The following is a 22,887-nucleotide window of genomic DNA, read 5'->3' on the forward strand; positions in this document are numbered from 1 at the left end:
GTTATAATATCTCAAATTGGGTAGGGCTAACCCCCCTCGTTCCACTGGTAGATTTAGAGTTTTAATTTTAATTCTGGGTTTTTTATTGTGCCAGATAAATCGTGAAAAGGCTTTTTCTAGATCTGAAATAACCCTCCTAGGAATCCATAATGGCAACATCTGCAAAGGGTAAAGCAACCTGGGTAGTATGTTCATCTTAATGAGACTAATTCTGCCCATCCAGGAGAGGAAGGTCATGCCATCTCTCAAGGTCATTCTTAACTGTTCTGATTGTAGGCACAAAATTAAGTCTCCTCAGGTCCTCCACATTAGGTGACACTTTAACACCAAGATAAACAAAGCCTGAAGTGGCCCATCTGAATGGAAAATTTGTGTCCAAGCCTGTGCTACCATAATTTCCCAGGGGCATGGCTTCAGATTTTGTGTAATTTACTTTATAGCCAGATATGGAGCCAAATAAATTGATAATTGACAGAATGGCCAGGACTGATACCTCAGGCCTTGTAAGAAAAAGTAAAACATCATCAGCATATAGTGCTATCTTATGCGTGGTCTTGCCTAAAGTAACACCGTGTATTTCCTTACTATTCCTGATGCGTTCTGCTAATGGTTCTAAAGTAAGGCAAAAAGGAGGGGGGAGAGCGGGCAGCCCTGTCTTGTCCCTCTGCCTAGCGGGAAGGGAGAAGAACGCATCCCATTAGTTAAGACACAGGCCTCTGGTGAATGATAAATAAGTTTTATCCAATTTATAAACTCCTCTCCTAATCCAAACCTGCTCAAGACATCCCACATAAACCCCCACTCCACCCTGTCGAACGCTTTTTCCGCGTCCAATGATATAGCTAATGCCCGTGGCCTGTGGAGTACTGTACTACATTAAGAAGTCTTCTCACATTAGAGCACGATAACCTCCTTCTGATAAAGCCCGTCTGATCATCATTTATAAGTAAAGGTAAACAATTCTCCAATCTTCTGGCTAATACTTTAGAAAGTATCTTGCTGTCTACATTTATAAGACTGACAGGCCTATAAGAACCACATTCTTCCGGAGGTTTATTTTTCTTCAGTATTAAAGAGATATTGGCTAAATTTAGAGAGGGAGGGAGACATCCATTTCTAAAGGAGTCCAGAAACATATCGGTCAGAGGGCCCACCACAGCTCGACTCATTTTTTTATAATATTCAGGCCCATAGCCATCTGGCCCTGGCGCTTTCCCACTCTGAAGTGAGCGAATAGCATCCAGGACCTCTTCCCTGGTAACCTCTCTATTCAGGAGCTCCCGTTGTTCTTCTGTAAGAGAGGGGAAACTAATTTGATCCAAGAAGGATTTTCTTAGTTCATCTGATGTGTTGCATTCGGAGGAGTATAACTTGTGGTAGAACTGTCTCATGATATTATTTTTTTTTGATTCATGAAATTTGTCACCATTACTATCTTTAAGTGATGATATTAAATTAATGGCATTTCTGCCCTTTGCCAGGCGGGCAAGAAAGCGGCCAGGCTTATTGCCGTGTTCATAAAGCCTCTGTCTGGCATCTCTGCTTTGCTTGTTAAGAGTTGATTAAGCGCCGATCTTGCTGCTTCTAAATTTTTAAGATTATATTTAGATGGAGACTCTTTAAACTTTTTCTCTAAATCTTGGATTGACTGTTCCAACTCCAATTGCTTGCTGATTGTTTCCCTCTTATGAGCTGCTGTGTAAGATATAATCGACCCTCTGATAAATGCCTTAGCAGTTTCCCATAGCAGGGAGGGATTTATACCTGGTGTGTTATTTGTTGCCATAAAAAGTTCCCATTGTTTCTCCAGAAAGATCACAAATGGGGGGCTACTCAATAGTAAGCTATTAAGTCTCCAATGGCGTGACAAGGGATTGGGATGGGGGGGGATATTGTCATAAACACCGGGTTATGATCTGATAATGTACATATTCCAATTGAGCATGCTTTGACTCTGTCTACTACCTCTCTAGACACTAGAAAATAATCAATTCTTGATAGAGATTGGTGGGGGTGGGAGTAAAAAGTGAAGTCTTTCGCTGTCGGGTTTATAATTCTCCAAACGTCAAAGAGACCTAGATCTGCACCTAGCTCCTTCAGCCTTGCTGTCTTTTTTGATGTAAAAGCCGGTTTAGATGGAGATTGGTCAACACTAGCAGTTAAAGTCTCCTCCGAATACTGTGAAGGGGGTTAAATGTGAGGATGCTGCTGCCAGCAGCCTAGAAAAGAAAGAAGGCTCGAATGCGTTAGGGCCATAAATAGAGCCAATAAGGATTCGCTCCCCAAACAGGAAGCCTGAGATGATAACAAAACGTCCCTCATCATCCTTAATAATCTCTTCCAAAGTGAACTGTAACTTCTTGTGGATGAGAATGGCTACTCCTCTACTATGTGAGTTGTAAGATGAGTAGAACACCTGACCTACCCAATCCCTCCTTAGTTTAATGTGTTCTGAGTCTGTCAAATGTGTTTCTTGTAGGAGGGCAATTTGAGCATTCTCTTTCTTTAATAAAGAGATAATCTTCTGTCTTTTAACTACATGGCCGACCCCCTTGACATTTAAAGAAGTAATCTTAATATCACTCATGGTTGTTAGATGAAAATAAAATAAACCAATAATGCAAAAGCCATATTACGCTTGAGGTTGTGAGCAGTGACAGAATATATATAAGTATATAAGACAGGGTATTTTGGTGGCAAGTAGGTAGTCTCACGTTCGAGCACTGTGAGCAACAAATTTGCCTCTGAACAACGGGCATTGAACACTGAAATACACCTCAACAGGTCTAAGAAAGAACAATAAAAAAAACACAACCATAATAACCAGATTTGCGTAACAGTTACAAGTGGTTGTATGACGCTGAGAGCGCAGGTAACCCCGAAGAAGAGCAACAACCTCAGTCTCTTCTGGCTATTTTGAAGAAACTAGAATATAAGACATGTTTTCAGTTATTTCACCTTTTTGTTAAGTACATAACTTACACATGTTTTTTTTTTTGTTTTTTTGTTTTTTTCCCTAGTGTGAATCTATATATATATATATATATATATATATATATATATATATATATATATATATATATATATATATATATATATATATATATATATATACATATTTATTTATTTTAACAGACCAAGCTTAATTCAATGTCTAACCTTTCAAGTTAACATCACCGCCTGTCGCAGCCCTAACCTATCCTGTATGTACAGTATGGCTGTTTTAGTTAAACATTTTCCCAGTTTAATATGCCCAGCTTAATTTACACTTTAATACAGTAATTCAAACTGGAATCACCAAGTGACATCTCATCACAAAAATACTGTATTTACCCAGTGGTAATCCTTGCACAGTTCACATCAGTCCGTCCACAAATTCCTGCGCAGCTCGGGGGGACTGGAAAGCATGTTTCTCTCCGTTGTATGTGAGGCTTAGGACAGCGGGGAACTGCATGACGAAGCGGATGTTCAGTCCAATCAGACGTTCACACACCTTGTTGAAGCTGCGCCGCTTCTCCTTCACTGCAGCTGAGAAATCCTGCTGAATGTACAGTTTCTGCCCCTCATGTGTCAGCTGCCGTCTCTCTCTGAGTGTTGCCGTGATCCGCTGCTTCTCCCCGGAGTTGTGTAGCTTGATGATGACGGGTCTGGGGCAGTCACCGCGAGCGGGACCGAGCCCCCTGTGCGCCCGGTCGATTTTAATTATGCCCCGTTTAGTCTCCAAGTTCAATATCTTTGGCAGCCAGCGTTGAAAGAAAGCAACAGGTTGCTCACCTTCGGCTCCCTCCTTCAAGCCAATAATCCTGATGTTGTCTCGTCTCGACCTGTTCTCCATGTCGTCTGCTTTTTCAGTGAGAATGTGTAATTTCTGCTCAACTTCCCGGAGCTTGTTTTCGGTGGTAGCTAGCATGTCCTCCAGTGTGGACACTCTGCCCTCTGCTTCGTCCAGTCTTTTATTGTTGCCTTCCACCCGGGCTGTCAAAACTTCCAGTGTGTTCGTAAATGTGGCCAGCTTCTCCTCTAATAACTTGCCGATGCTCTCAGTAACTTCCTGAGTTAGCTGTGAGTAGCCACCTGTACCCGGGCCGCCATCTTGCGCCTCCATGTTCAGTCGGCTCCTCGTTGTTCGTTGAGATTTACCTTGATTTTCGGGCGGAACCGAGCTGTTTTCTTTGCTTGACATTGTTGGAAGTCTTACGGCGATCAGCGAGGTGTAAAAAAATGTCGGGCTGTGGTGGGTAAAATTTAAATTACGGTCGATGGGAGCGGGAGCTCAGTGCCAGTCCGACCTCTCAGCTCGGTGACGTCATACCAACCCCAGCCTACATATCTTTAATTGTATAATTATGTATATGTCTCTGTGTATATTTTTACATAAATCCCCAATATTTTATTTGCCTTTAACCTCTTGCACTCCACCCTAGGGCTGCATGATTAATCGTAATAAAATCATGATCTCGATTCATGCATATGCGATGTAATTTTTCAATGACGCTGATTCTGCTGGCCCCACCCGTGCCGGGAGTCGGGACATCATCTGCATGAAAACAAGCGCTCCCAACAACGCAGCGTTATACCACGTGATACAGAGCGACAGCCGGCCGGCAGTTTGGAAAGCAGCGAGCGCGGGAGAGAGCTGACAACGTGAGGACCCCTTACAAGTTAACATACTGACACTCCTCAGACAGACACACACAGACACACACACACATACCGGACAGCCTGTCAGTCCTTAGCCACTAACGTGAGCCGCTAGCTCATGTACAACACAGGTACCACACAGAAACTTTTACAAAGGGTCATTATGTGCTTCTAGTGACTGTCATATTGCCAGCGAAAGTTGTTTACGCTGCGGACATGGAGAGCAGTGCCTGCTCTCATGGGACAAAGATCCTTTGAGAAGAAAGACGGTTCACTCTGCTCTGCCGCCAGGAACAAACTGGGAGGCAAAGATCCTCTCTGAGGAAGAGGGTTCACTTTGCTGCAGGGTTCACCAAAACTTTTTTTTGTTTTTTTTTTAATAAATTGAACACACATTAAAGATCATACAAGATTCTGTAGAGAATTTATACATATAATACAATACAAATGTATATATAGAGACATATAAATAATTATATAATTAAAGATATGTAGGCTGTTGTTAGGTGAATACTCCTGTCAAATGCATAGTGTTAAAACGTTTAATTTTGATCTTCCTTAGTCCATTTAGACTTTATTTTATCATTATTATAATTAAATAATTTAATTTTAATAACATTTATCACACAGCATTTTGTGGAAAATTCAAATGTTCAGTTTACAGTTTTAATAAACTCAGTACTGTTTTTCAACACATATATTGTTTTGTCTTCATTCAGTGTAATTAGCACATATTGTTATTGCGCCATTGGTTTTGGCCTTGGTGCCCCTAAAAATGACTTAATTCCAGGTCTGGAATACCTACCTCTGAAAAAAGTTGTTCAACATTGATATTATTGTTAAAATTGTTCAAAAGCTGTAAGAGAAGACAAGAGACTAGAGTTTATTGTTTTTACGGTCAGTGTCAGGCTGTCAGCTGTTGCATTTAAGCTAAAAACAGGAGTGTTCCCTCTCTGCTGACCAGAGTTTATGTGCCTTGTGTCTCTTGTATCAGGCACAATCATAGGTTTTGTTATTTAATGATATTATTTATTATTTATTCATAATTTTTGTTTCTTTTCCTTTTGTATAAGGAAATAAGCACAATTAATCTTTATCTTGAAAAAATAGTGAGAGAATCGTGATCTCAATTATAAGCCAAAAAATAGTGATTCTCCAGAATTGTGCAGCCCTAACCCGACCCTGATTTCTGTCCCTGCGGGTGGTGGGTCGCTTCAGTGACCACCACAGCTGCAGCCCTTCTGGCCAACCGTCACCTGTCTGCTGCTTCAGGAGACCCCTTGGGCAGCCAGACCCAAAAGGCTTCCTTCTTCAGCCTGACTGCCCCCCCTCACCGCTAGTGTCCACCAGCAGGTTCTTCGGCAACCTTCTGACCACAGCTCCTAGCAGCCGCCTCCACAATGGAGGCTTTGAACATGGCCCACTCATACTCCATGTCCCCACCCTCCCCCGGGATGCATTCTCCCGGGGGAGGGTGGGACGGAGGTAGACCCCACGGACAGGGTCCTCAGCCAGACATTCCCAGTTCACCCTCACTACATGTTTGGGTTTACCAGGTATGTCCGGCAGCCTCCCCCGCCATCTGATCCAACTCATCACCAGGTGGTGATCAGTTGACAGTTCTGCTCCTCTCTTCACCTGAGTGTCCAAGAAACACGGCCGCAGATCTGCTGTTATGACCACAAGATCGATCATTGATCTTTGGCTTAGGGTGTTCTGGTACCAGGTACACTTATGAACCTCCCTGTACTTGAACATGGTGTTCGTTATGGCCAGTCCATGACTCGCACATAAGTCCAACAACAAAGCACCATTTGGGTTCAGATCAGGCAGGCCGTCCCTCCCAATCACCCCTCTCCAGGTTTCTCCGTCATTGCCCACGTGAGTGTTGAAGTCCCCCAGGAGAACTATGGAGTCCCCAGCCGGCACCCCTTGCAGGATGCCGCCAAGAGACTCCAATAAGGCCGGGTACTCCACACTGCCGTTCGGTGCATAAGCACAAACAACAGTCAGAGACTTTCTCTTTGCGACCCGCAGTCGCATCGTGGCGACCCTCTCGTTCTCCGGGGACAACCCTAACACGGCTGCGCTCAGCCAGGGGCTTGTGAGTATCCCCACAAACGCCTGGCGCCTCTCACCCTGAGCAACTCCGGAAAAAGCGAGAGTCCAGCCCCTCTCCAGGAGTTTGTGCGTGGAGGTGAGCCCAACTATATCTAGTCGGTACCGCTCCACCTCCTGCACAAGCTCCGGCTCCTTCCACACCAGAGAGGTGACATACCACGTTCCAAAAGCCAGTCCGTGACGCCAGAGGTTGGCATGCCAGGGACCCCGCCCCTGCCTGCCGCTCCATGTTGTCTTTTCGGGCTGAGCCCAACCGGGCCCCAGGGCCTTAGGCCATCCAGAGAAATTATATCATCAGATAAAGAGTTTCTGAGGTGTTGGGGGCCAAGAACAATAACTTCAGTTTTGTCTGAATTTAACATCAGGAAATTGGAGCTCATCCAGGTTTTTATGTCTTTAAGGCATTTTTGAAGTTTAGTTAATTGATCCGTTTCTCCTGGCTTCATCGATAAATGCAACTATGTATCATCCGCATAGCAATGGAAATTTACAGAGTGATTTCTAATTATGTTATCTAAGGGGAGCATATATAAAGTGAACAGAATTGGTCCAAGAACAGAACCTTGTGGAACTCCAAAATAAACTTTAGTACGTAGAGATGATTCATCATGAACATAACTGAACTGAAAACGATCAGATAAATAAGATTTGAACCAGCTTAGTGCAGAACCTTTTAGGCCAATGTTCCAGTCTCTGAAGCAGAATTTGATGGTCAGTTGTGTCAAATGCCGCACTGAGATCTAATTCATTCAAATAAACACAAGAAGTTTGTGCTCTAGAGAAAGGATCAGCACTCAGTGATTAACCCCTAAGCCCTATGATAAGCTATTATGGCAAGGCTTAACTATACAGACCAGTGAGCAGTGATAACTAACATGTCTTTGGGGTCATCAGGTGGGAACCTCCTTTCACCAGTGTTTCGTCTATTAGTCCCACGACACCTCCAGGAGGCCAGACAATGATCTCTGGCATCCCAGAGACACTCCCCTAATGCCAGATCTCACTGCTCCCTGCACCAACCCAACAGCCTCCTTTACCATACTTACACATGGCTTTCTCAGCCCAAATAACACTGCCATCTTCAACAAACCCAGGCTCCGTACATGCGAGCTCCAGGTAGCGACAGTGCTGATACTACCTTTCCCGGCACATTCACCATACTCTGTTTCACACGCTACATAGCATAACCCCAATATAAACAAAAGTTAAAGGAGATAAATACACTTACAGGGTCAGCAAACACACTCATCTTGCAGCATGGTCTCAAACAAAATGGATTCAAATAGGCCACTCCCACACATAAATAACCTTCCTCTTCCTGGATTTTCTCCTGAGAGGACCAATTGGTGGATCTCTCCACCTGATCTCAAGGAGTTATGTACCCTGCTTAGTAGTTCCCCCTGCTGGCCCCCAACTGACATTATTTCTTCTCTTATAGATCCACTGGCTAGATCTGGCTGCTTCATCTGACATTTCCTTCACTGTCTTCCTCAAACTCTGTCCTTGCACTCCAAGTTCCCTCAGGAGCGAAACAGCTGATCCTATGAATCCCCTACACCCCACTTCCACTGGACAATTCCTAGTTTTCCATCCTTGCTGCTCAGCTTCTGCTCCTAAGTCTGCATATCTAAGCTTTTTTCTTTCATAGGCTTCTTCCACTGAGTCTTCCCAAGGAACTGTCAGCTCGATGAAATAAACTATCCGTTTACTCACTGACCACAACGCTATGTCAGGCCTCTGCTTGGTACAAACTATTTCCTGGGGAACAACAAGCTTTCCCCCTAAATCTACTTGCATTTCCCAATCACAAGCACCTTCTAGGCGGCCACACCCTTGCCTCCTTACTAACTTATCCCTTCTGTATTTCTCCCCCTCACGGACAAACTGAATTGCTAAACTCCTATTCTTAACACCTTCTGAATTCACCCATCTTTGTTTCCTTTCGATGCCTGCAGCTAAACATTTTAACACCTGGTTATGTTGCCATTTATATTGGCGCTATGACAAGCTAACTTTACAGCCTGACAAAATATGCTTTAAGGTTGCGGTACCTGAACACAATGGGCATGATGGGTCCCCATTTACCCACAGTTTTAGGTTCTGGGGGGGTTGGTAATACATCGTATGTAGCTCCTACTAGGAATCATACTCCACAGTTCCCTCCAACAAAGTTTCCTCTTCCCTACACCTTCCCAATTCAACCACTGTCCCTGTTTAGCCTGGGCCACTACCTTTGCACCCCTTAATATTTCCTCCTGTCTACGTATCTGTTCCACGACCAGCTTTCTTTTGTCTTTAAGACCTGCTTTATTCCATACCGGTTTGCCTGAGGCAAGCCCCAGGCCTCCCTGACCAAACTGAACATTACCTACAATCTCTGCATGCCTAAGAGCTGCCTCTGCCTCCTGAACTGCCAATCTTGGGTTCCACTTCCTCTCCTTGGTTGGATTTGGAACCACACTCCTAACTACCATGTCCTTACTCCCAGATAAGACCTCTGTCCTGACCTTGGTACATTTAAATTCTTCTGTTAAACTAGATACTGGCAGCTGAAGTATCCCTTTTCCATACAATGCAACACAACTTGGGCACCTAGAAGTGCCCAACCACTTCCTAATATAGGAGCAAACCAGCCTTTCAATTCTCTCCACAACGGATATTAGAATTTCATAAATTGACAATGGCCACATTAACAGCCCAAATTGCAAACACCACAGCTTCAACTTTCCTGGAAGTTCTGATTTATCTATTCTATCCAATCCTTCTGCCACATCTTTTCTAAATTTCAACACCTGTTCCTCATCATTCAACTCCACATTGTACCACCTACCAAAGCCCTTTACTGACTTTTCCCTAATTATTGGGATTTCCTCATCATCTATGAAAAACTTCCCATCACTTAACTTCCCTCTGCATATTGAGATGCTTCTAGACTTACTAGACTTAATCTTCATGTTGGCTCACTTGCGGTTCTTATTTACCTTCTCTAGTAGGCCTTTTGCATATGGCATTGTTGTGGTCACCAGTGTCATGTCATCCATGTAAGCCCTAACTGGTGGAAGATGTAACCCGTTCTGCCATCTCACCCCACCTACCACCCACTTAGAAGCCCTGATGATTACTTCCATCGCCATAGTAAATGCTAATGGAGAAATTGTACACCCTGCCATGATGCCTATTTCTAGCTTTGCCAACCTGTTGTGAAACCTGCCGTACTTAGACACAACCTAATATCCTGAAAGTATGCTTTCACCAAGTTAACAACTACCTGTGGCACTTTGAAGTAGTCAAACGCACTCTAAACGAGGCTATGAGGTACTGAACCAAATGCATTTGCAAGATCTAAAAATATTACATGCAGGTCCCTTTTGTTAATCTTCGCTGCCTGAATCTGGTGCCAGATCATGCTAGTTTGCTCTAAACACCCTGCAAAACCTGGTATTCCTGCCTTCTGCACCATAGTATATATTCTTTTCTGTGTAGCTAGCTAATCTCTGCACTACTACACTAAATCAATCAATCAATCAATCAATTTTATATATAAAGCCCAATATCACAAACCACAATTTGCCTCACAGGGCTTTACAGCATACGACATCCCTCTGTCCTTATGACCCTCGCAGCGGATAAGGAAAAACTCCCCCAAAAAAACCCTTTAACGGGGAAAAAAAACAGTAGAAACTTTAGGAAGAGCAACAGAGGAGGGATCCCTCTTCCAGGACGGACAGACGTGCAATAGATGTCGTACAGAACAGATCAGCATAACAAATTAACAGTAATCCACATGACACAATGAGACACAGAGAGAGAGAGAGAGAGAGAGAGAGAGAGAGAGAGAGAGAGAGAGAGAGAGAGAGATGCAGGTAATGACAGTAGCTTACAACAACATTGTTGAAAGTAATAATATTATAGTTATAGTTCTGGCTACTGTGGTACAATATGTTGAAAGTATGTATTAATATCTGGCAGTATACATGTGTGACAATAGTCATATGTGTATAATAACAGTAGAAGTGTGACTAATGACTAATGATGGCAGCAGCAGCAGCAGGAGGCATCTGGCAGGACCACGGGAGCAGCACAACCACACACGTCACACTGTCCAGGCACCATTGCATTATGAGTTAATCTGAGAGACAGTGGAGCACAAAGGCTCCGGAGAAGAAGCCGAGTTAGTGACATCCAGAATGGCCGAGTTAGCAAGATGCAGTAATAGAATACGAGAGAGAGAGAAGGAGAGAAGGTGCCCGGTGTATTATAGGGGGGTCCTCCGGCAGACTAGGCCTAAGTCAGCCTAACTAGGGGCTGGTACAGAGCAAGCCTGAGCCACCCTAACTATAAGCTTTATCAAAGAGGAAAGTCTTAAGTCTAGTCTTAAATGTGGAGACGGTGTCTGCCTCCCGGACCGTAACAGGAAGATGATTCCACAGGAGAGGAGCCTGATAGCTGAAGGCTCTGGCTCCTGATCTACTTTGGAGACTTTAGGGACCACGAGTAACCCTGCGTTCTCAGAGCGCAGTGTTCTGGTGGGATAATATGGCACTATGAGCTCTCTAAGATATGACGGAGCTTGACCATTTAGAGCTTTATAAGTTAACAGTAGGATTTTAAATTCAATTCTGGATTTTACAGGGAGCCAGTGCAGAGAAGCTAAAACAGGAGAAATATCATCACGTTTCTTAGTTCCTGTTAGTACACGTGCTGCTGCATTCTGAATTACCTGGAGAGTTTTTAAGGACTTACTAGAGCTACCTGATAATAGAGAGTTACAGTAATCCAGCCTAGAGATAACAAAAGCATGGACCAATTTTTCTGCATCGTTTCGGGTCAGAATAGGCCTAATTTTTGCAATATTGCGCAGCTGAAAAAATGCAGTCTGTGAGGTTTGTTTTAAATGAGAATTAAAAGACAAATCTTGATCAAATATCACTCCGAGGTTTCTTACGGTAGTGCTAGAGGCCAGAGCAATGCCATCTAGAAAAACTATGTCATCAGATAAAGAGTCTCTGAGTTGTTTGGGGCCAAGAACAATAACTTCAGTTTTGTCTGAATTTAACATCAGGAAATTGGTGCTCATCCAAGTTTTTATGTCTTTAAGGCAGTTATGGAGTTTAGTTAATTGATTAGTTTCTTCTGGCTTCATCGATAAATACAAGTGAATATCATCCGCATAACAATGGAAATTTATAGAGTGATTTCTAATGATGTTACCTAAAGGAAGCATATATAGAGTAAATAGGATTGGTCCAAGCACAGAACCTTGCGGAACTCCAAAACAAACTTTGGTATGTGAGGATGATTCATTATGAATGTCAACAAACAGAAAACGATCAGATAAATAAGATTTAAACCAGCTCAGTACAGAACCTTTTAGACAAATTAAGTGTTCCAGTCTCAGCAGTAGAATTTGATGGTCAATTGTGTCAAACGCTGCACTAAGTTCTAATAAAGTACAGAGACAAGTCCTTTGTCTGAAGCAATGAGAAGGTCATTTGTAATTTTGACTAGTGCTGTCTCAGTGCTATGATGCACTCTAAATCCTGACTGAAATTCCTCAAATAAAATATAGCCGCGAGCGGCAATTTGCGGGTTCTAACCTGTTCCGCCCCAAACCCGCCACCATGACAGATTATGAATCATAGTAAAATACCTTTGTCCTCCAGTATGGAGGGGGTAAGTGGCAGTGTAATTATTATGGAATTATGGAGAAGACATTACATGGAGCTTTTTAACTGTGTTAAAAGTGATGTTTTTACTGTTGGCGATGTATCTCACGATAATGTGGTCATAAGGCCTGATGATATAAGTTACGCAATTGGGAAGTTGGACTTGTTGTCCTTTTAGACCACCTGCAGCCAAAACCCTAAATCCATTTTCTTCAGCGGTCACACCTCTGCGACCAGAACGGCTCTTCCTACAATTTGGTGTACAATTTGTGTATGTAGAGTGAACGATGTGGCTGCACCAGCGAGTTTAAGAGAAAATTTCTTGATGATTTCAGAGGTGCTGTGCACCCTAGCGATGACGTCACCCACTCTAACTCTCAACATTCCACGCAATACACACCCATTATAAATTCTGAGAAGGGCTGAAAATTTCATGATTTTTAAACAGCTGGTGTAGAAAAACTAAAAGAGATATGGAAAATATGAATCAGTCACTGAAAGTCGATGGCAATGTCAACATTTCAGAGTTGGAATGGAGTTTCTACGTGAATGTATGAGTTAGTGAAGTGTGGGGGAAGATGAGTGAGTTTGAAGGATTTTCTCATTGACTTCCATTATAACCAAGTTTCAGAAAACGCTGAATATTTTGGAAAGTTTGAATGGGATTGAAAAGTTGAATCATATGTGAAAAGTCAAGGAATTGCTGAATATTTACTGAGTTTCTAGCTGAAAGTATGAATCAGTAGTTACCGTTTGAAATTTTGTGATTTTTGAAGATTCCGTAATTTATTTTCAATGGGAAAACAGTTTGGGAAAATAACGGGAATATCTGGGAATGGCAGTGGCGCCCCCTATGTGCCAATCTCAAAATCTTTTTTTGGGTGTGTTCTTGGTCCCCTTCTGATGATATTTACCCAGTTTTGTGACGATGGGAAAAACGGTTAACATTTTACAGCCGATATTCGCGACGCCCCGCCCTTTCCAAGGACACTTTGCTTGACGGCAGCTGTGTTTTTCGTCTGATCTTGCTCATTTATAATAGAAATGAGTGTCTCGGTCCCCTGATGCCTCATAGCAAGTTTGGTATTGATAGCACAAATATTTCAAAAGCTTATTCATTTTACTGTTTTTAACATTATTAAAATTAGCAAAAATTCTGTAAGGGCGGCATTCATGGTGCAAGAGGCTTTTTTGTAGAGGACTATCGGGAGGATGTGTGTGTAAAATTTCAAGTCAATAGCACTTGTGGTGCGTCCCTAGGTCCTTCCAGCTGCTCATAAATTAATAAAACGCAAATTATGACGGTTAATGACGAATAGGCCACGCCCACTTTTACCTATCAACATGGCACTCAAGATATTAGTTAATAGCCATCCCTAGAGCATGCATACTAAATTTGGTGAAATTCCATCCAATGGTCTTTCAGATACAGATGTGTGGCATTTATAGCGCCCCCTATAGGCTGAGCTCAAAATGCTTTGGTAGGCAGCTTCCAAGTCTCATTGTGGACCTACCCACCAAGTTTGGTGATGATAGGTCAAAGGGTGTGGGAGTTATGGCCAATCAATTCTAAGCTCCGCCCACAGCAAAGATTCATTGGTCCGTGGCGGCCATGTTTTTTGACCAATCTGCCTCATTTGTAATAGAAATGTGTCTTGTCATCCCCCAAAGTCGTGTACCAAATTTGGTGTTGATGGGGTCAAAATTGTAAAAGTTTATGTCACTTTACTGTTTTTCAAATTATGCAAATTAGCAAAAAATCTAGTGAGGCAGAGCTTAATGGTCCCAGAGGCTTTTTTGTAGAGCACATTGAGCTGGACCTGTGTGTCAAATTTCAAGTCAATCAGACTTATGGTGTGAGGGGCGTGGCCTCCCAAAAAAGTCATTTTTGAGCCTTAATTACAGCGCCACCATGTGGCCGACTGGGCTCATATTTTAATAAAAGTTGATGCACATCATTTCCAATCACTGGGCCAAGTTTCAGGTTTCTGGCTCATTCCAGCTCACGGGAATTTGAGCTCAAGCGGCAGACAACCAAAAAAAAAATAAATAAATAATAATAATAATAATAAATATAGCCGCGAGCGGCAATTTGCGGGTTCTAACCTGTTTCGTCCCAAACCAGCCACTGTGACCCTGACCACCCACCGTGACCCTCATCTGCCGTAGTGCAAGACGTTCCCCACTCTGTCCCTGAAAGCTCCAAGCAATACATACTCTTTCCAAGTCACACATTTCTTGAAATCGGGTTTTCAGCTCGCCTACATGCTAATAACATTTGTGGTATACTTTCACATAGAGACTCCATTTGAACATCAAAACATAAATTGAAATTTTACCTATTGATGCGTATTTCAAAGTTTCAGTAGGTATTTTAGTGTTTAAGCAATCACAGTTCCATGATCATGATAATTTTGGGAGAAATCTGGAGATAATTATAGCGCCCCCATAAGGCCGATTGGGACCAAATTTTTTGAGCAGTATTTGGATGTCATTTATAGTCCATGTACCTTGTTTCATGTCCCGAGGTCCTTCCAGCTGGTCATACATTAATAAAACGCAAATTATGACGGTTAATGACGAATAGGCCACGCCTACTTTCACCTGTCAACATGGCAATCAAGATATTCGTTAATAGCCACCCCTAGAGCATGCATACCAAATTTGGTGAAATTCCATCCAATGGTCTTTGAGATACAGATGTGTGGCATTTATAGCGCCCCCTATGGGCTGAGCTCAAAATGCTTTGGTAGGCAGCTTCCAAGTCTCATTGTGGACCTACCCACCAAGTTTGGTGATGATAGGTCAAAGGGTGTGGGAGTTATGGCCAATCAATTCTAAGCTCCGCCCACAGCGAAGATTCATTGGTCCCTGGCGGCCATGTTTTTTGACCAATCTGGCTCATTTGTAATAGAAATGTGTCTTGTCATCCCCCAAAGCCGTGTACCAACTTTGGTGTTGATGGAGTCAAAATTGTAAAAGTTTATGTCATTTTAATGTTTTTCAAATTATGCAAATTAGCATTAATTACAGCGCCACTATGTGGCCGACTGGGCTCATATTTTAGTAAAAGTTGATGCACATCATTTCCAATCATTGGGCCAAGTTTCAGGTTTCTGGCTCATTCCAGCTCACGGGAATTTGAGCTCAAGCGGCAGACAACAAAAAATAATAATAATAATAATAATAATAATAATAATAATAATAATAATAATAAACCTGTACAATTTTAGAAGGGTTCTACCCCTTCGGGGTTAGAACCCTAATAATAAATATAGCCGCGAGCGGCAATTTGCAGGTTCTAACCTGTTTCGCCCCAAAGCAGCCACCGTGACACTCACCACCCACCGTGACCCTCATCTGCCTTAGTGCAAGACGTTCCCCACTTTGTCCCTGAAAGCTCCAAGCAATACATACTCTTTCCAAGTCACACATTTCTTGAAATCGGGTTTTCAGCTTGCCTACATGCTAATAACATTTGTGGTATACTTTCACATAGAGACTCCATTTGAACATCAAAACATAAATTGAAGTTTTACCTATTGATGCGTATTTCAAAGTTTCAATAGGTATTTTAGTGTTTAAGCAATCACAGTTCCATGATCATGATAATTTTGGGAGACATCTGGAGATAATTATAGTGCTCCTATAAGGCCGATTGGGACCAAATTTTTTGAGCAGTATTTGGATGTCATTTATAGTCCATGTACCACGTTTCATGTCCCTAGGTCCTTCCAGCTGGTCATAAATTAATAAAACGCAAATTATGACGGTTAATGACGAATAGGCCACGCCCACTTTCACCTATCAACATGGCACTCAAGATATTAGTTAATAGCCACCCCTAGAGCATGCATACCAAATTTGGTGAAATTCCATCCAATGGTCTTTGAGATACAGATGTGTGGCATTTATAGCGCCCCCTATAGGCTGAGCTCAAAATGCTTTGGTAGGCAGCTTCCAAGTCTCATTGTGGACCTACCCACCAAGTTTGGTGATGATAGGTCAAAGGGTGTGGGAGTTATGGCCAATCAATTCTAAGCTCTGCCCACAGCCAAGATTCATTGGTCCGTGGCGGCCATGTTTTTTGACCAATCTGGCTCATTTGTAATAGAAATGTGTCTTGTCATCCCCCAAAGCCGTGTACCAAATTTGGTGTTGATGGAGTCAAAATTGTAAACGTTTATGTCATTTTACTGTTTTTCAAATTATGCAAATTAGCGAAAAATCTATTCAGGCGGAGCTTAATGGTCCTTGAGGCTTTTTTGTAGAGCACATTGAGCTGGACCTGTGTGTCAAATTTCAAGTCAATCAGACTTATGGTGTGAGGGGCGTGGCCTCCCAAAAAAGTCATTTCTAAGCCTTAATTACAGCGCCACCATGTGGCCGACTGGGCTCATATTTTAATATAAGTTGATGCACATCATTTCCAATCATTGGGCCAAGTTTCAGGTTTCTGGCTCATTCCAGCTCACGGGAATTTCAGCTCAAGCGGCAGACAACAAAAAAAACCAATAATAATAATAATAAACCGGTACAATTTTAGAAGGGTTCTACCCCTTCGGGGTTAGAACCCTAAATATAGCCGCAAGCAGCAATCTGTGGGATCTAACCTGTTCCGCCCCAAACCAGCCACCGTGACCCTCACCACCCACCGTGACCCTCATCTGCCGTAGTTCAAGACGTTCTCCCCTCTGTCCCTGAAAGCTCCCATTAATACATACTCTTTCCAAGTCACATCTAAGTTTTTTACCCATCTAATGGTCTTTGAGATACAGATGTGTGGCATTTATAGCGCCCCCTATAGGCTGATCTCAAAATCTTTTTTTGGGTGTGTTCTTGGTCCCCTTCTGATGATATTTACCCAGTTTTGTGACGATGGGAAAAACGGTTAACATTTTACAGCCGATATTCGCTAAGCCCCGCCCTTTCCAAGGACACTTTGCTTGACGGCAGCCGTGTTTTTCATCCGATCTTGCTCATTTATAATAGAAATGAGTGTCTTGGTCCCCCGATGCCTCATACCAAGTTTGATGTTGATAGCACAAATATTTCAAAAGTTTATTCATTTTACTGTTTTTAACATTATTAAAATTAGCAAAAATTCTGTAAGGGCGGCATTCATGGTGCAAGAGGCTTTTTTGTAGAGGACTATCAGGAGTATGTGTGTGTCAAATTTCAAGTCAATAGCACTTGTGGTGCGGCGGACAGAGCCTTTCAAGCTTTACACTCTATGTTATAGCGCCCCCATAAGGCCGATTGGGACCAAATTTTTGAGCAGTATTTGGATGTCATTTATAGTCCATGTACCTTGTTTCATGTCCCTAGGTCCTTCCAGCTGGTCATACATTAATAAAACGCAAATTATGACGGTTAATGACGAATAGGCCACGCCCACTTTCACCTGTCAACATGGCAATCAAGATATTCGTTAATAGCCACCCCTAGAGCATACATACCAAATTTGGTGAAATTCCATCCAATGGTCTTTGAGATACAGATGTGTGGCATTTATAGCGCCCCCTATAGGCTGAGCTCAAAATGCTTTGGTAGGCAGCTTCCAAGTCTCATTGTGGACCTACCCACCAAGTTTGGTGATGATAGGTCAAAGGGTGTGGGAGTTATGGCTAATCAATTCTAAGCTCCCCACAGCAAAGATTCATTGGTCCGTGGCGGCCATGTCTTTTGACCAATCTGGCTCATTTGTAATAGAAATGTGTCTTGTCATCCCCCAAAGCCGTGTACCAGATTTGGTGTTGATGGAGTCAAAATTGTAAAAAGTTTATGTCACTTTACTGTTTTTCAAATTATGCAAATTAGCAAAAAATCTAGTCAGGCAGAGCTTAATGGTCCTTGAGGCTTTTTTGTAGAGCACATTGAGCTGGACCTGTGTGTCAAATTTCAAGTCAATCAGACTTATGGTGTGAGGCGTGGCCTCCCAAAAAAGTCATTTTTAAGCCTTAATTACAGCGCCACCATGTGGCCGACTGGGCTCATATTTTAATAAAAGTTGATGCACATCATTTCCAATCATTGGGCCAAGTTTCAGGTTTCTGGCTCATTCCAGCTCACGGGAATTTGAGCTCAAGCGGCAGACAACAAAAAATAATAATAATAATAATAATAATAATAATAATAATAATAATAATAATAATAAACCGGTACAATCTTAGAAGGGTTCTACTCCTTCGGGGTTAGAACCCTAAATATAGCCGCGAGCGGCAATCTGCGGGTTCTAACCTGTTCCGCCCCAAACCAGCCACCGTGACCCTCATCTGCCATAGTGCAAGACCTTCCCCTCTCTGTCCCTGAAAGCTCCAAGCAATACATACTCTTTCCAAGTCACACATTTCTTGAAATCGGGTTTTCAGCTAGCCTACATGCTAATAACATTTGTGGTATACTTTCACATAGAGACTCCATTTGAACATCAAAACATAAATTGAAATTTTACCTATTGATGCGTATTTCAAAGTTTCACTAGGTATTTTATTGTTTAAGAAATCACAGTTCCATGAACATGATAATTTTGGGAGAAATCTGGAGATAATTATAGCGCCCCCATAAGGCCGATTGGGACCAAATTTTTTGAGCAGTATTTGGATGTCATTTATAGTCCATGTACCACGTTTCATGTCCCTAGGTCCTTCCAGCTGGTCATAAATTAATAAAACGCAAATTATGGCGGTTAATGACGAATAGGCCACGACCACTTTCATCTATCAACATGGCACTCAAGATATTAGTTAATAGCCACTCCTAGAGCATGCATACCAAATTTGGTGAAATTCCATCCAATGGTCTTTGAGATACAGATGTGTGGCATTTATAGCGCCCCCTATAGGCTGAGCTCAAAATGCTTTGGTAGGCAGCTTCCAAGTCTCATTGTGGACCTACCCACCAAGTTTGGTGATGATAGGTCAAAGGGTGTGGGAGTTATGGCTAAATTCTAAGCTCTGCCCACAGCCAAGATTCATTGGTCCGTGGCGGCCATGTTTTTTGACCAATCTGGCTCATTTGTAATAGAAATGTGTCTTGTCATCCCCCAAAGCCGTGTACCAAATTTGGTGTTGATGGAGTCAAAATTGTAAACGTTTATGTCATTTTACTGTTTTTCAAATTATTAAAATTAGCAAAAATCTATTCAGGCGGAGCTTAATGGTCCTTGAGGCTTTTTGTAGAGGACTATCAGGATTGAGCTGGACCTGTGTGTCAAATTTCAAGTCAATCAGACTTATGGTGTGAGGGGCGTGGCCTCCCAAAAAAGTCATTTCTAAGCCTTAATTACAGCGCCACCATGTGGCCGACTGGGCTCATATTTTAATATAAGTTGATGCACATCATTTCCAATCATTGGGCCAAGTTTCAGGTTTCTGGCTCATTCCAGCTCACGGGAATTTCAGCTCAAGCGGCAGAAAACAAAAAAAACCAATAATAATAATAATAAACCGGCATACAATTTTAGAAGGGTTCTACTCTTCGGGTTAGAACCCTAAATATAGCCGCAAGCAGCAATCTGTGGATCTAACCTGTTCCTTCAAACCAGCCACCGTGACCCTCACCACCCACCGTGACCCTCATCTGCCGTAGTTCAAGACGTTCTCCCCTCTGTCCCTGAAAGCTCCCATTAATGCATACTCTTTCCAAGTCACATCTAATTTTTTACCCATCTAATGGTCTTTGAGATACAGATGTGTGGCATTTATAGCGCCCCCTATAGGCTGATCTCAAAATCTTTTTTTGGGTGTGTTCTTGGTCCCCTTCTGATGATATTACCCACCAGTTTTGGTGATGATGGGAAAAAGCGGTTAACATTTTACACAATCAATTCGCTAAGCCCGCCCACCAAGGACACTTTGCTTGACGGCAGTGTTTTCATCCGATCTTGCTCATTTATAATAGAAATGAGTGTCTTGGTCATCCCCATGCCTCATACCAAGTTTGATGTTGATAGCACAAATATTTCAAAAGTTTATTCATTTTACTGTTTTTAACATTATTAAAATTAGCAAAAATTCTGTAAGGCGGCATTCATGGTGCAAGAGGCTTGTTTGTAGAGGACTATGAGGAGGCTGTGTGTGTCAAATTTCAAGTCAATAGCACTTGTGGTGCGGCGGACAGAGCCTTTCAAGCTTTACACTCTATGTTATAGCGCCCCCATAAGGCCGATTGGGACCAAATTTTTTGAGCAGTATTTGGATGTCATTTATAGTCCATGTACCTTGTTTCATGTCCCTAGGTCCTTCCAGCTGGTCATACATTAATAAAACGCAAATTATGACGGTTAATGATGAATAGGCCACGCCCACTTTCACCTGTCAACATGGCAATCAAGATATTCGTTAATAGCCACCCCTAGAGCATACATACCAAATTTGGTGAAATTCCATCCAATGGTCTTTGAGATACAGATGTGTGGCATTTATAGCGCCCCCTATGGGCTGAGCTCAAAATGCTTTGGTAGGCAGCTTCCAAGTCTCATTGTGGACCTACCCACCAAGTTTGGTGATGATAGGTCAAAGGGTGTGGGAGTTATGGCCAATCAATTCTAAGCTCCGCCCACAGCAAAGATTCATTGGTCCGTGGCGGCCATGTCTTTTGACCAATCTGGCTCATTTGTAATAGAAATGTGTCTTGTCATCCCCCAAAGCCGTGTACCAGATTTGGTGTTGATGGAGTCAAAATTGTAAAAAGTTTATGTCACTTTACTGTTTTTCAAATTATGCAAATTAGCAAAAAATCTAGTCAGGCGGAGCTTAATGGTCCTTGAGGCTTTTTTGTAGAGCACATTGAGCTGGACCTGTGTGTCAAATTTCAAGTCAATCAGACTTACGTGTGAGGCGTGGCCTCCCAAAAAAGTCATTTTTAAGCCTTAATTACAGCGCCACCATGTGGCCGACTGGGCTCATATTTTAATAAAAGTTGATGCACATCATTTCCAATCATTGGGCCAAGTTTCAGGTTTCTGGCTCATTCCAGCTCACGGGAATTTGAGCTCTGCTGCAGACAACAAAAATAATAATAATAATAATAATAATAATAATAATAATAATAATAAACCGTACAATCTTAGAAGGGTTCTACTCCTTCGGGTTAGAACTAAATATAGCGCGCAATCTTCTAACCTGTTCCGCCAAACCAGCCACCGTGACCCTCATCTGCCATAGTGCAAGACCTTCCCTCTCTGTCCCTGCTCTTTCCAAGTCACACATTTCTTGAAATCGGGTTTTCAGCTAGCCTACATGCTAATAACATTTGTGGTATACTTTCACATAGAGACTCCATTTGAACATCAAAACATAAATTGAAATTTTACCTATTGATGCGTATTTCAAAGTTTCACTAGGTATTTTATTGTTTAAGAAATCACAGTTCCATGAACATGATAATTTTGGGAGAAATCTGGAGATAATTATAGCGCCCCCATAAGGCCGATTGGGACCAAATTTTTTGAGCAGTATTTGGATGTCATTTATAGTCCATGTACCACGTTTCATGTCCCTAGGTCCTTCCAGCTGGTCATAAATTAATAAAACGCAAATTATGACGGTTATTGAGAATTACGCCACGCCCACTTTCACCTATCAACATGGCACTCAAGATATTAGTTAATAGCCACCCCTAGAGCATGCATACCAAATTTGGTGAAATTCCATCCAATGGTCTTTGAGATACAGATGTGTGGCATTTATAGCGCCCCCTATAGGCTGAGCTCAAAATGCTTTGGTAGGCAGCTTCCAAGTCTCATTGTGGACCTACCCACCAAGTTTGGTGATGATAGGTCAAAGGGTGTGGGAGTTATGGCCAATCAATTCTAAGCTCTGCCCACAGCGAAGATTCATTGGTTCGTGGCGGCCATGTTTTGGTCCTTGGTCCTTGAGGCTTTTTTGTAGAGCACATTGAGCTGGACCTGTGTGTCAAATTTCAAGTCAATCAGACTTATGGTGTGAGGGGCGTGGCCTCCCAAAAAAGTCATTTTTAAGCCTTAATTACAGCGCCACCATGTGGCCGACTGGGCTCATATTTTAATAAAAGTTGATGCCCATCATTTCCAATCATTGGGCCAAGTTTCAGGTTTCTGGCTCATTCCAGCTCACGGGAATTTGAGCTCAAGCGGCAGACAACAAAAAATAATAATAATAATGATAATAATAAACCGGTACAATCTTAGAAGGGTTCTACCCTTTCGGGGTTAGAACCCTAATAATAATAATAATAATAATAAACCGGTACAATTTTAGAAGGGTTCTACCCCTTCGGGGTTAGAACCCTAATAATAATAATAATAATAATAATCCGGTACAATCTTATTATTATAATTATTATCATGGAGAAAATCACACAGCTGGTCTGCGACTACTTTCTCAAGGATCTTTGACATAAAGGGAAGAGTAGATATTGGTCTATAGTTGGCTAACACCTCTGGATCCAGGGTGGGTTTTTTTAGTCGAGGTTTAAT

At 42.3% G+C, this 22,887-nt stretch overlaps 1 protein-coding gene and 1 long non-coding RNA gene across 6 annotated transcripts in view; one reads left to right on the plus strand and one right to left on the minus strand.

The window, feature by feature from the left end:
• The window catches only part of sclt1 (sodium channel and clathrin linker 1), a 165,772-nt gene that overhangs the window by 63,538 nt on the left and 79,347 nt on the right, over positions 1-22,887 (plus strand). The gene's annotated exons all lie outside the window — the stretch shown is intronic.
• LOC125886596 (uncharacterized) lies at positions 15,463-22,549 on the minus strand. The gene is made up of 3 exons (XR_007449049.1): positions 22,339-22,549; positions 20,918-21,228; positions 15,463-18,006 (listed from the first exon to the last, which is right to left on the minus strand). It is a non-coding gene; the product is annotated as an uncharacterized LOC125886596 (long non-coding RNA).

Source organism: Epinephelus fuscoguttatus, linkage group LG3, assembly GCF_011397635.1.
Source record: "Epinephelus fuscoguttatus linkage group LG3, E.fuscoguttatus.final_Chr_v1".
Lineage (NCBI taxonomy): Eukaryota > Metazoa > Chordata > Actinopteri > Perciformes > Serranidae > Epinephelus > Epinephelus fuscoguttatus.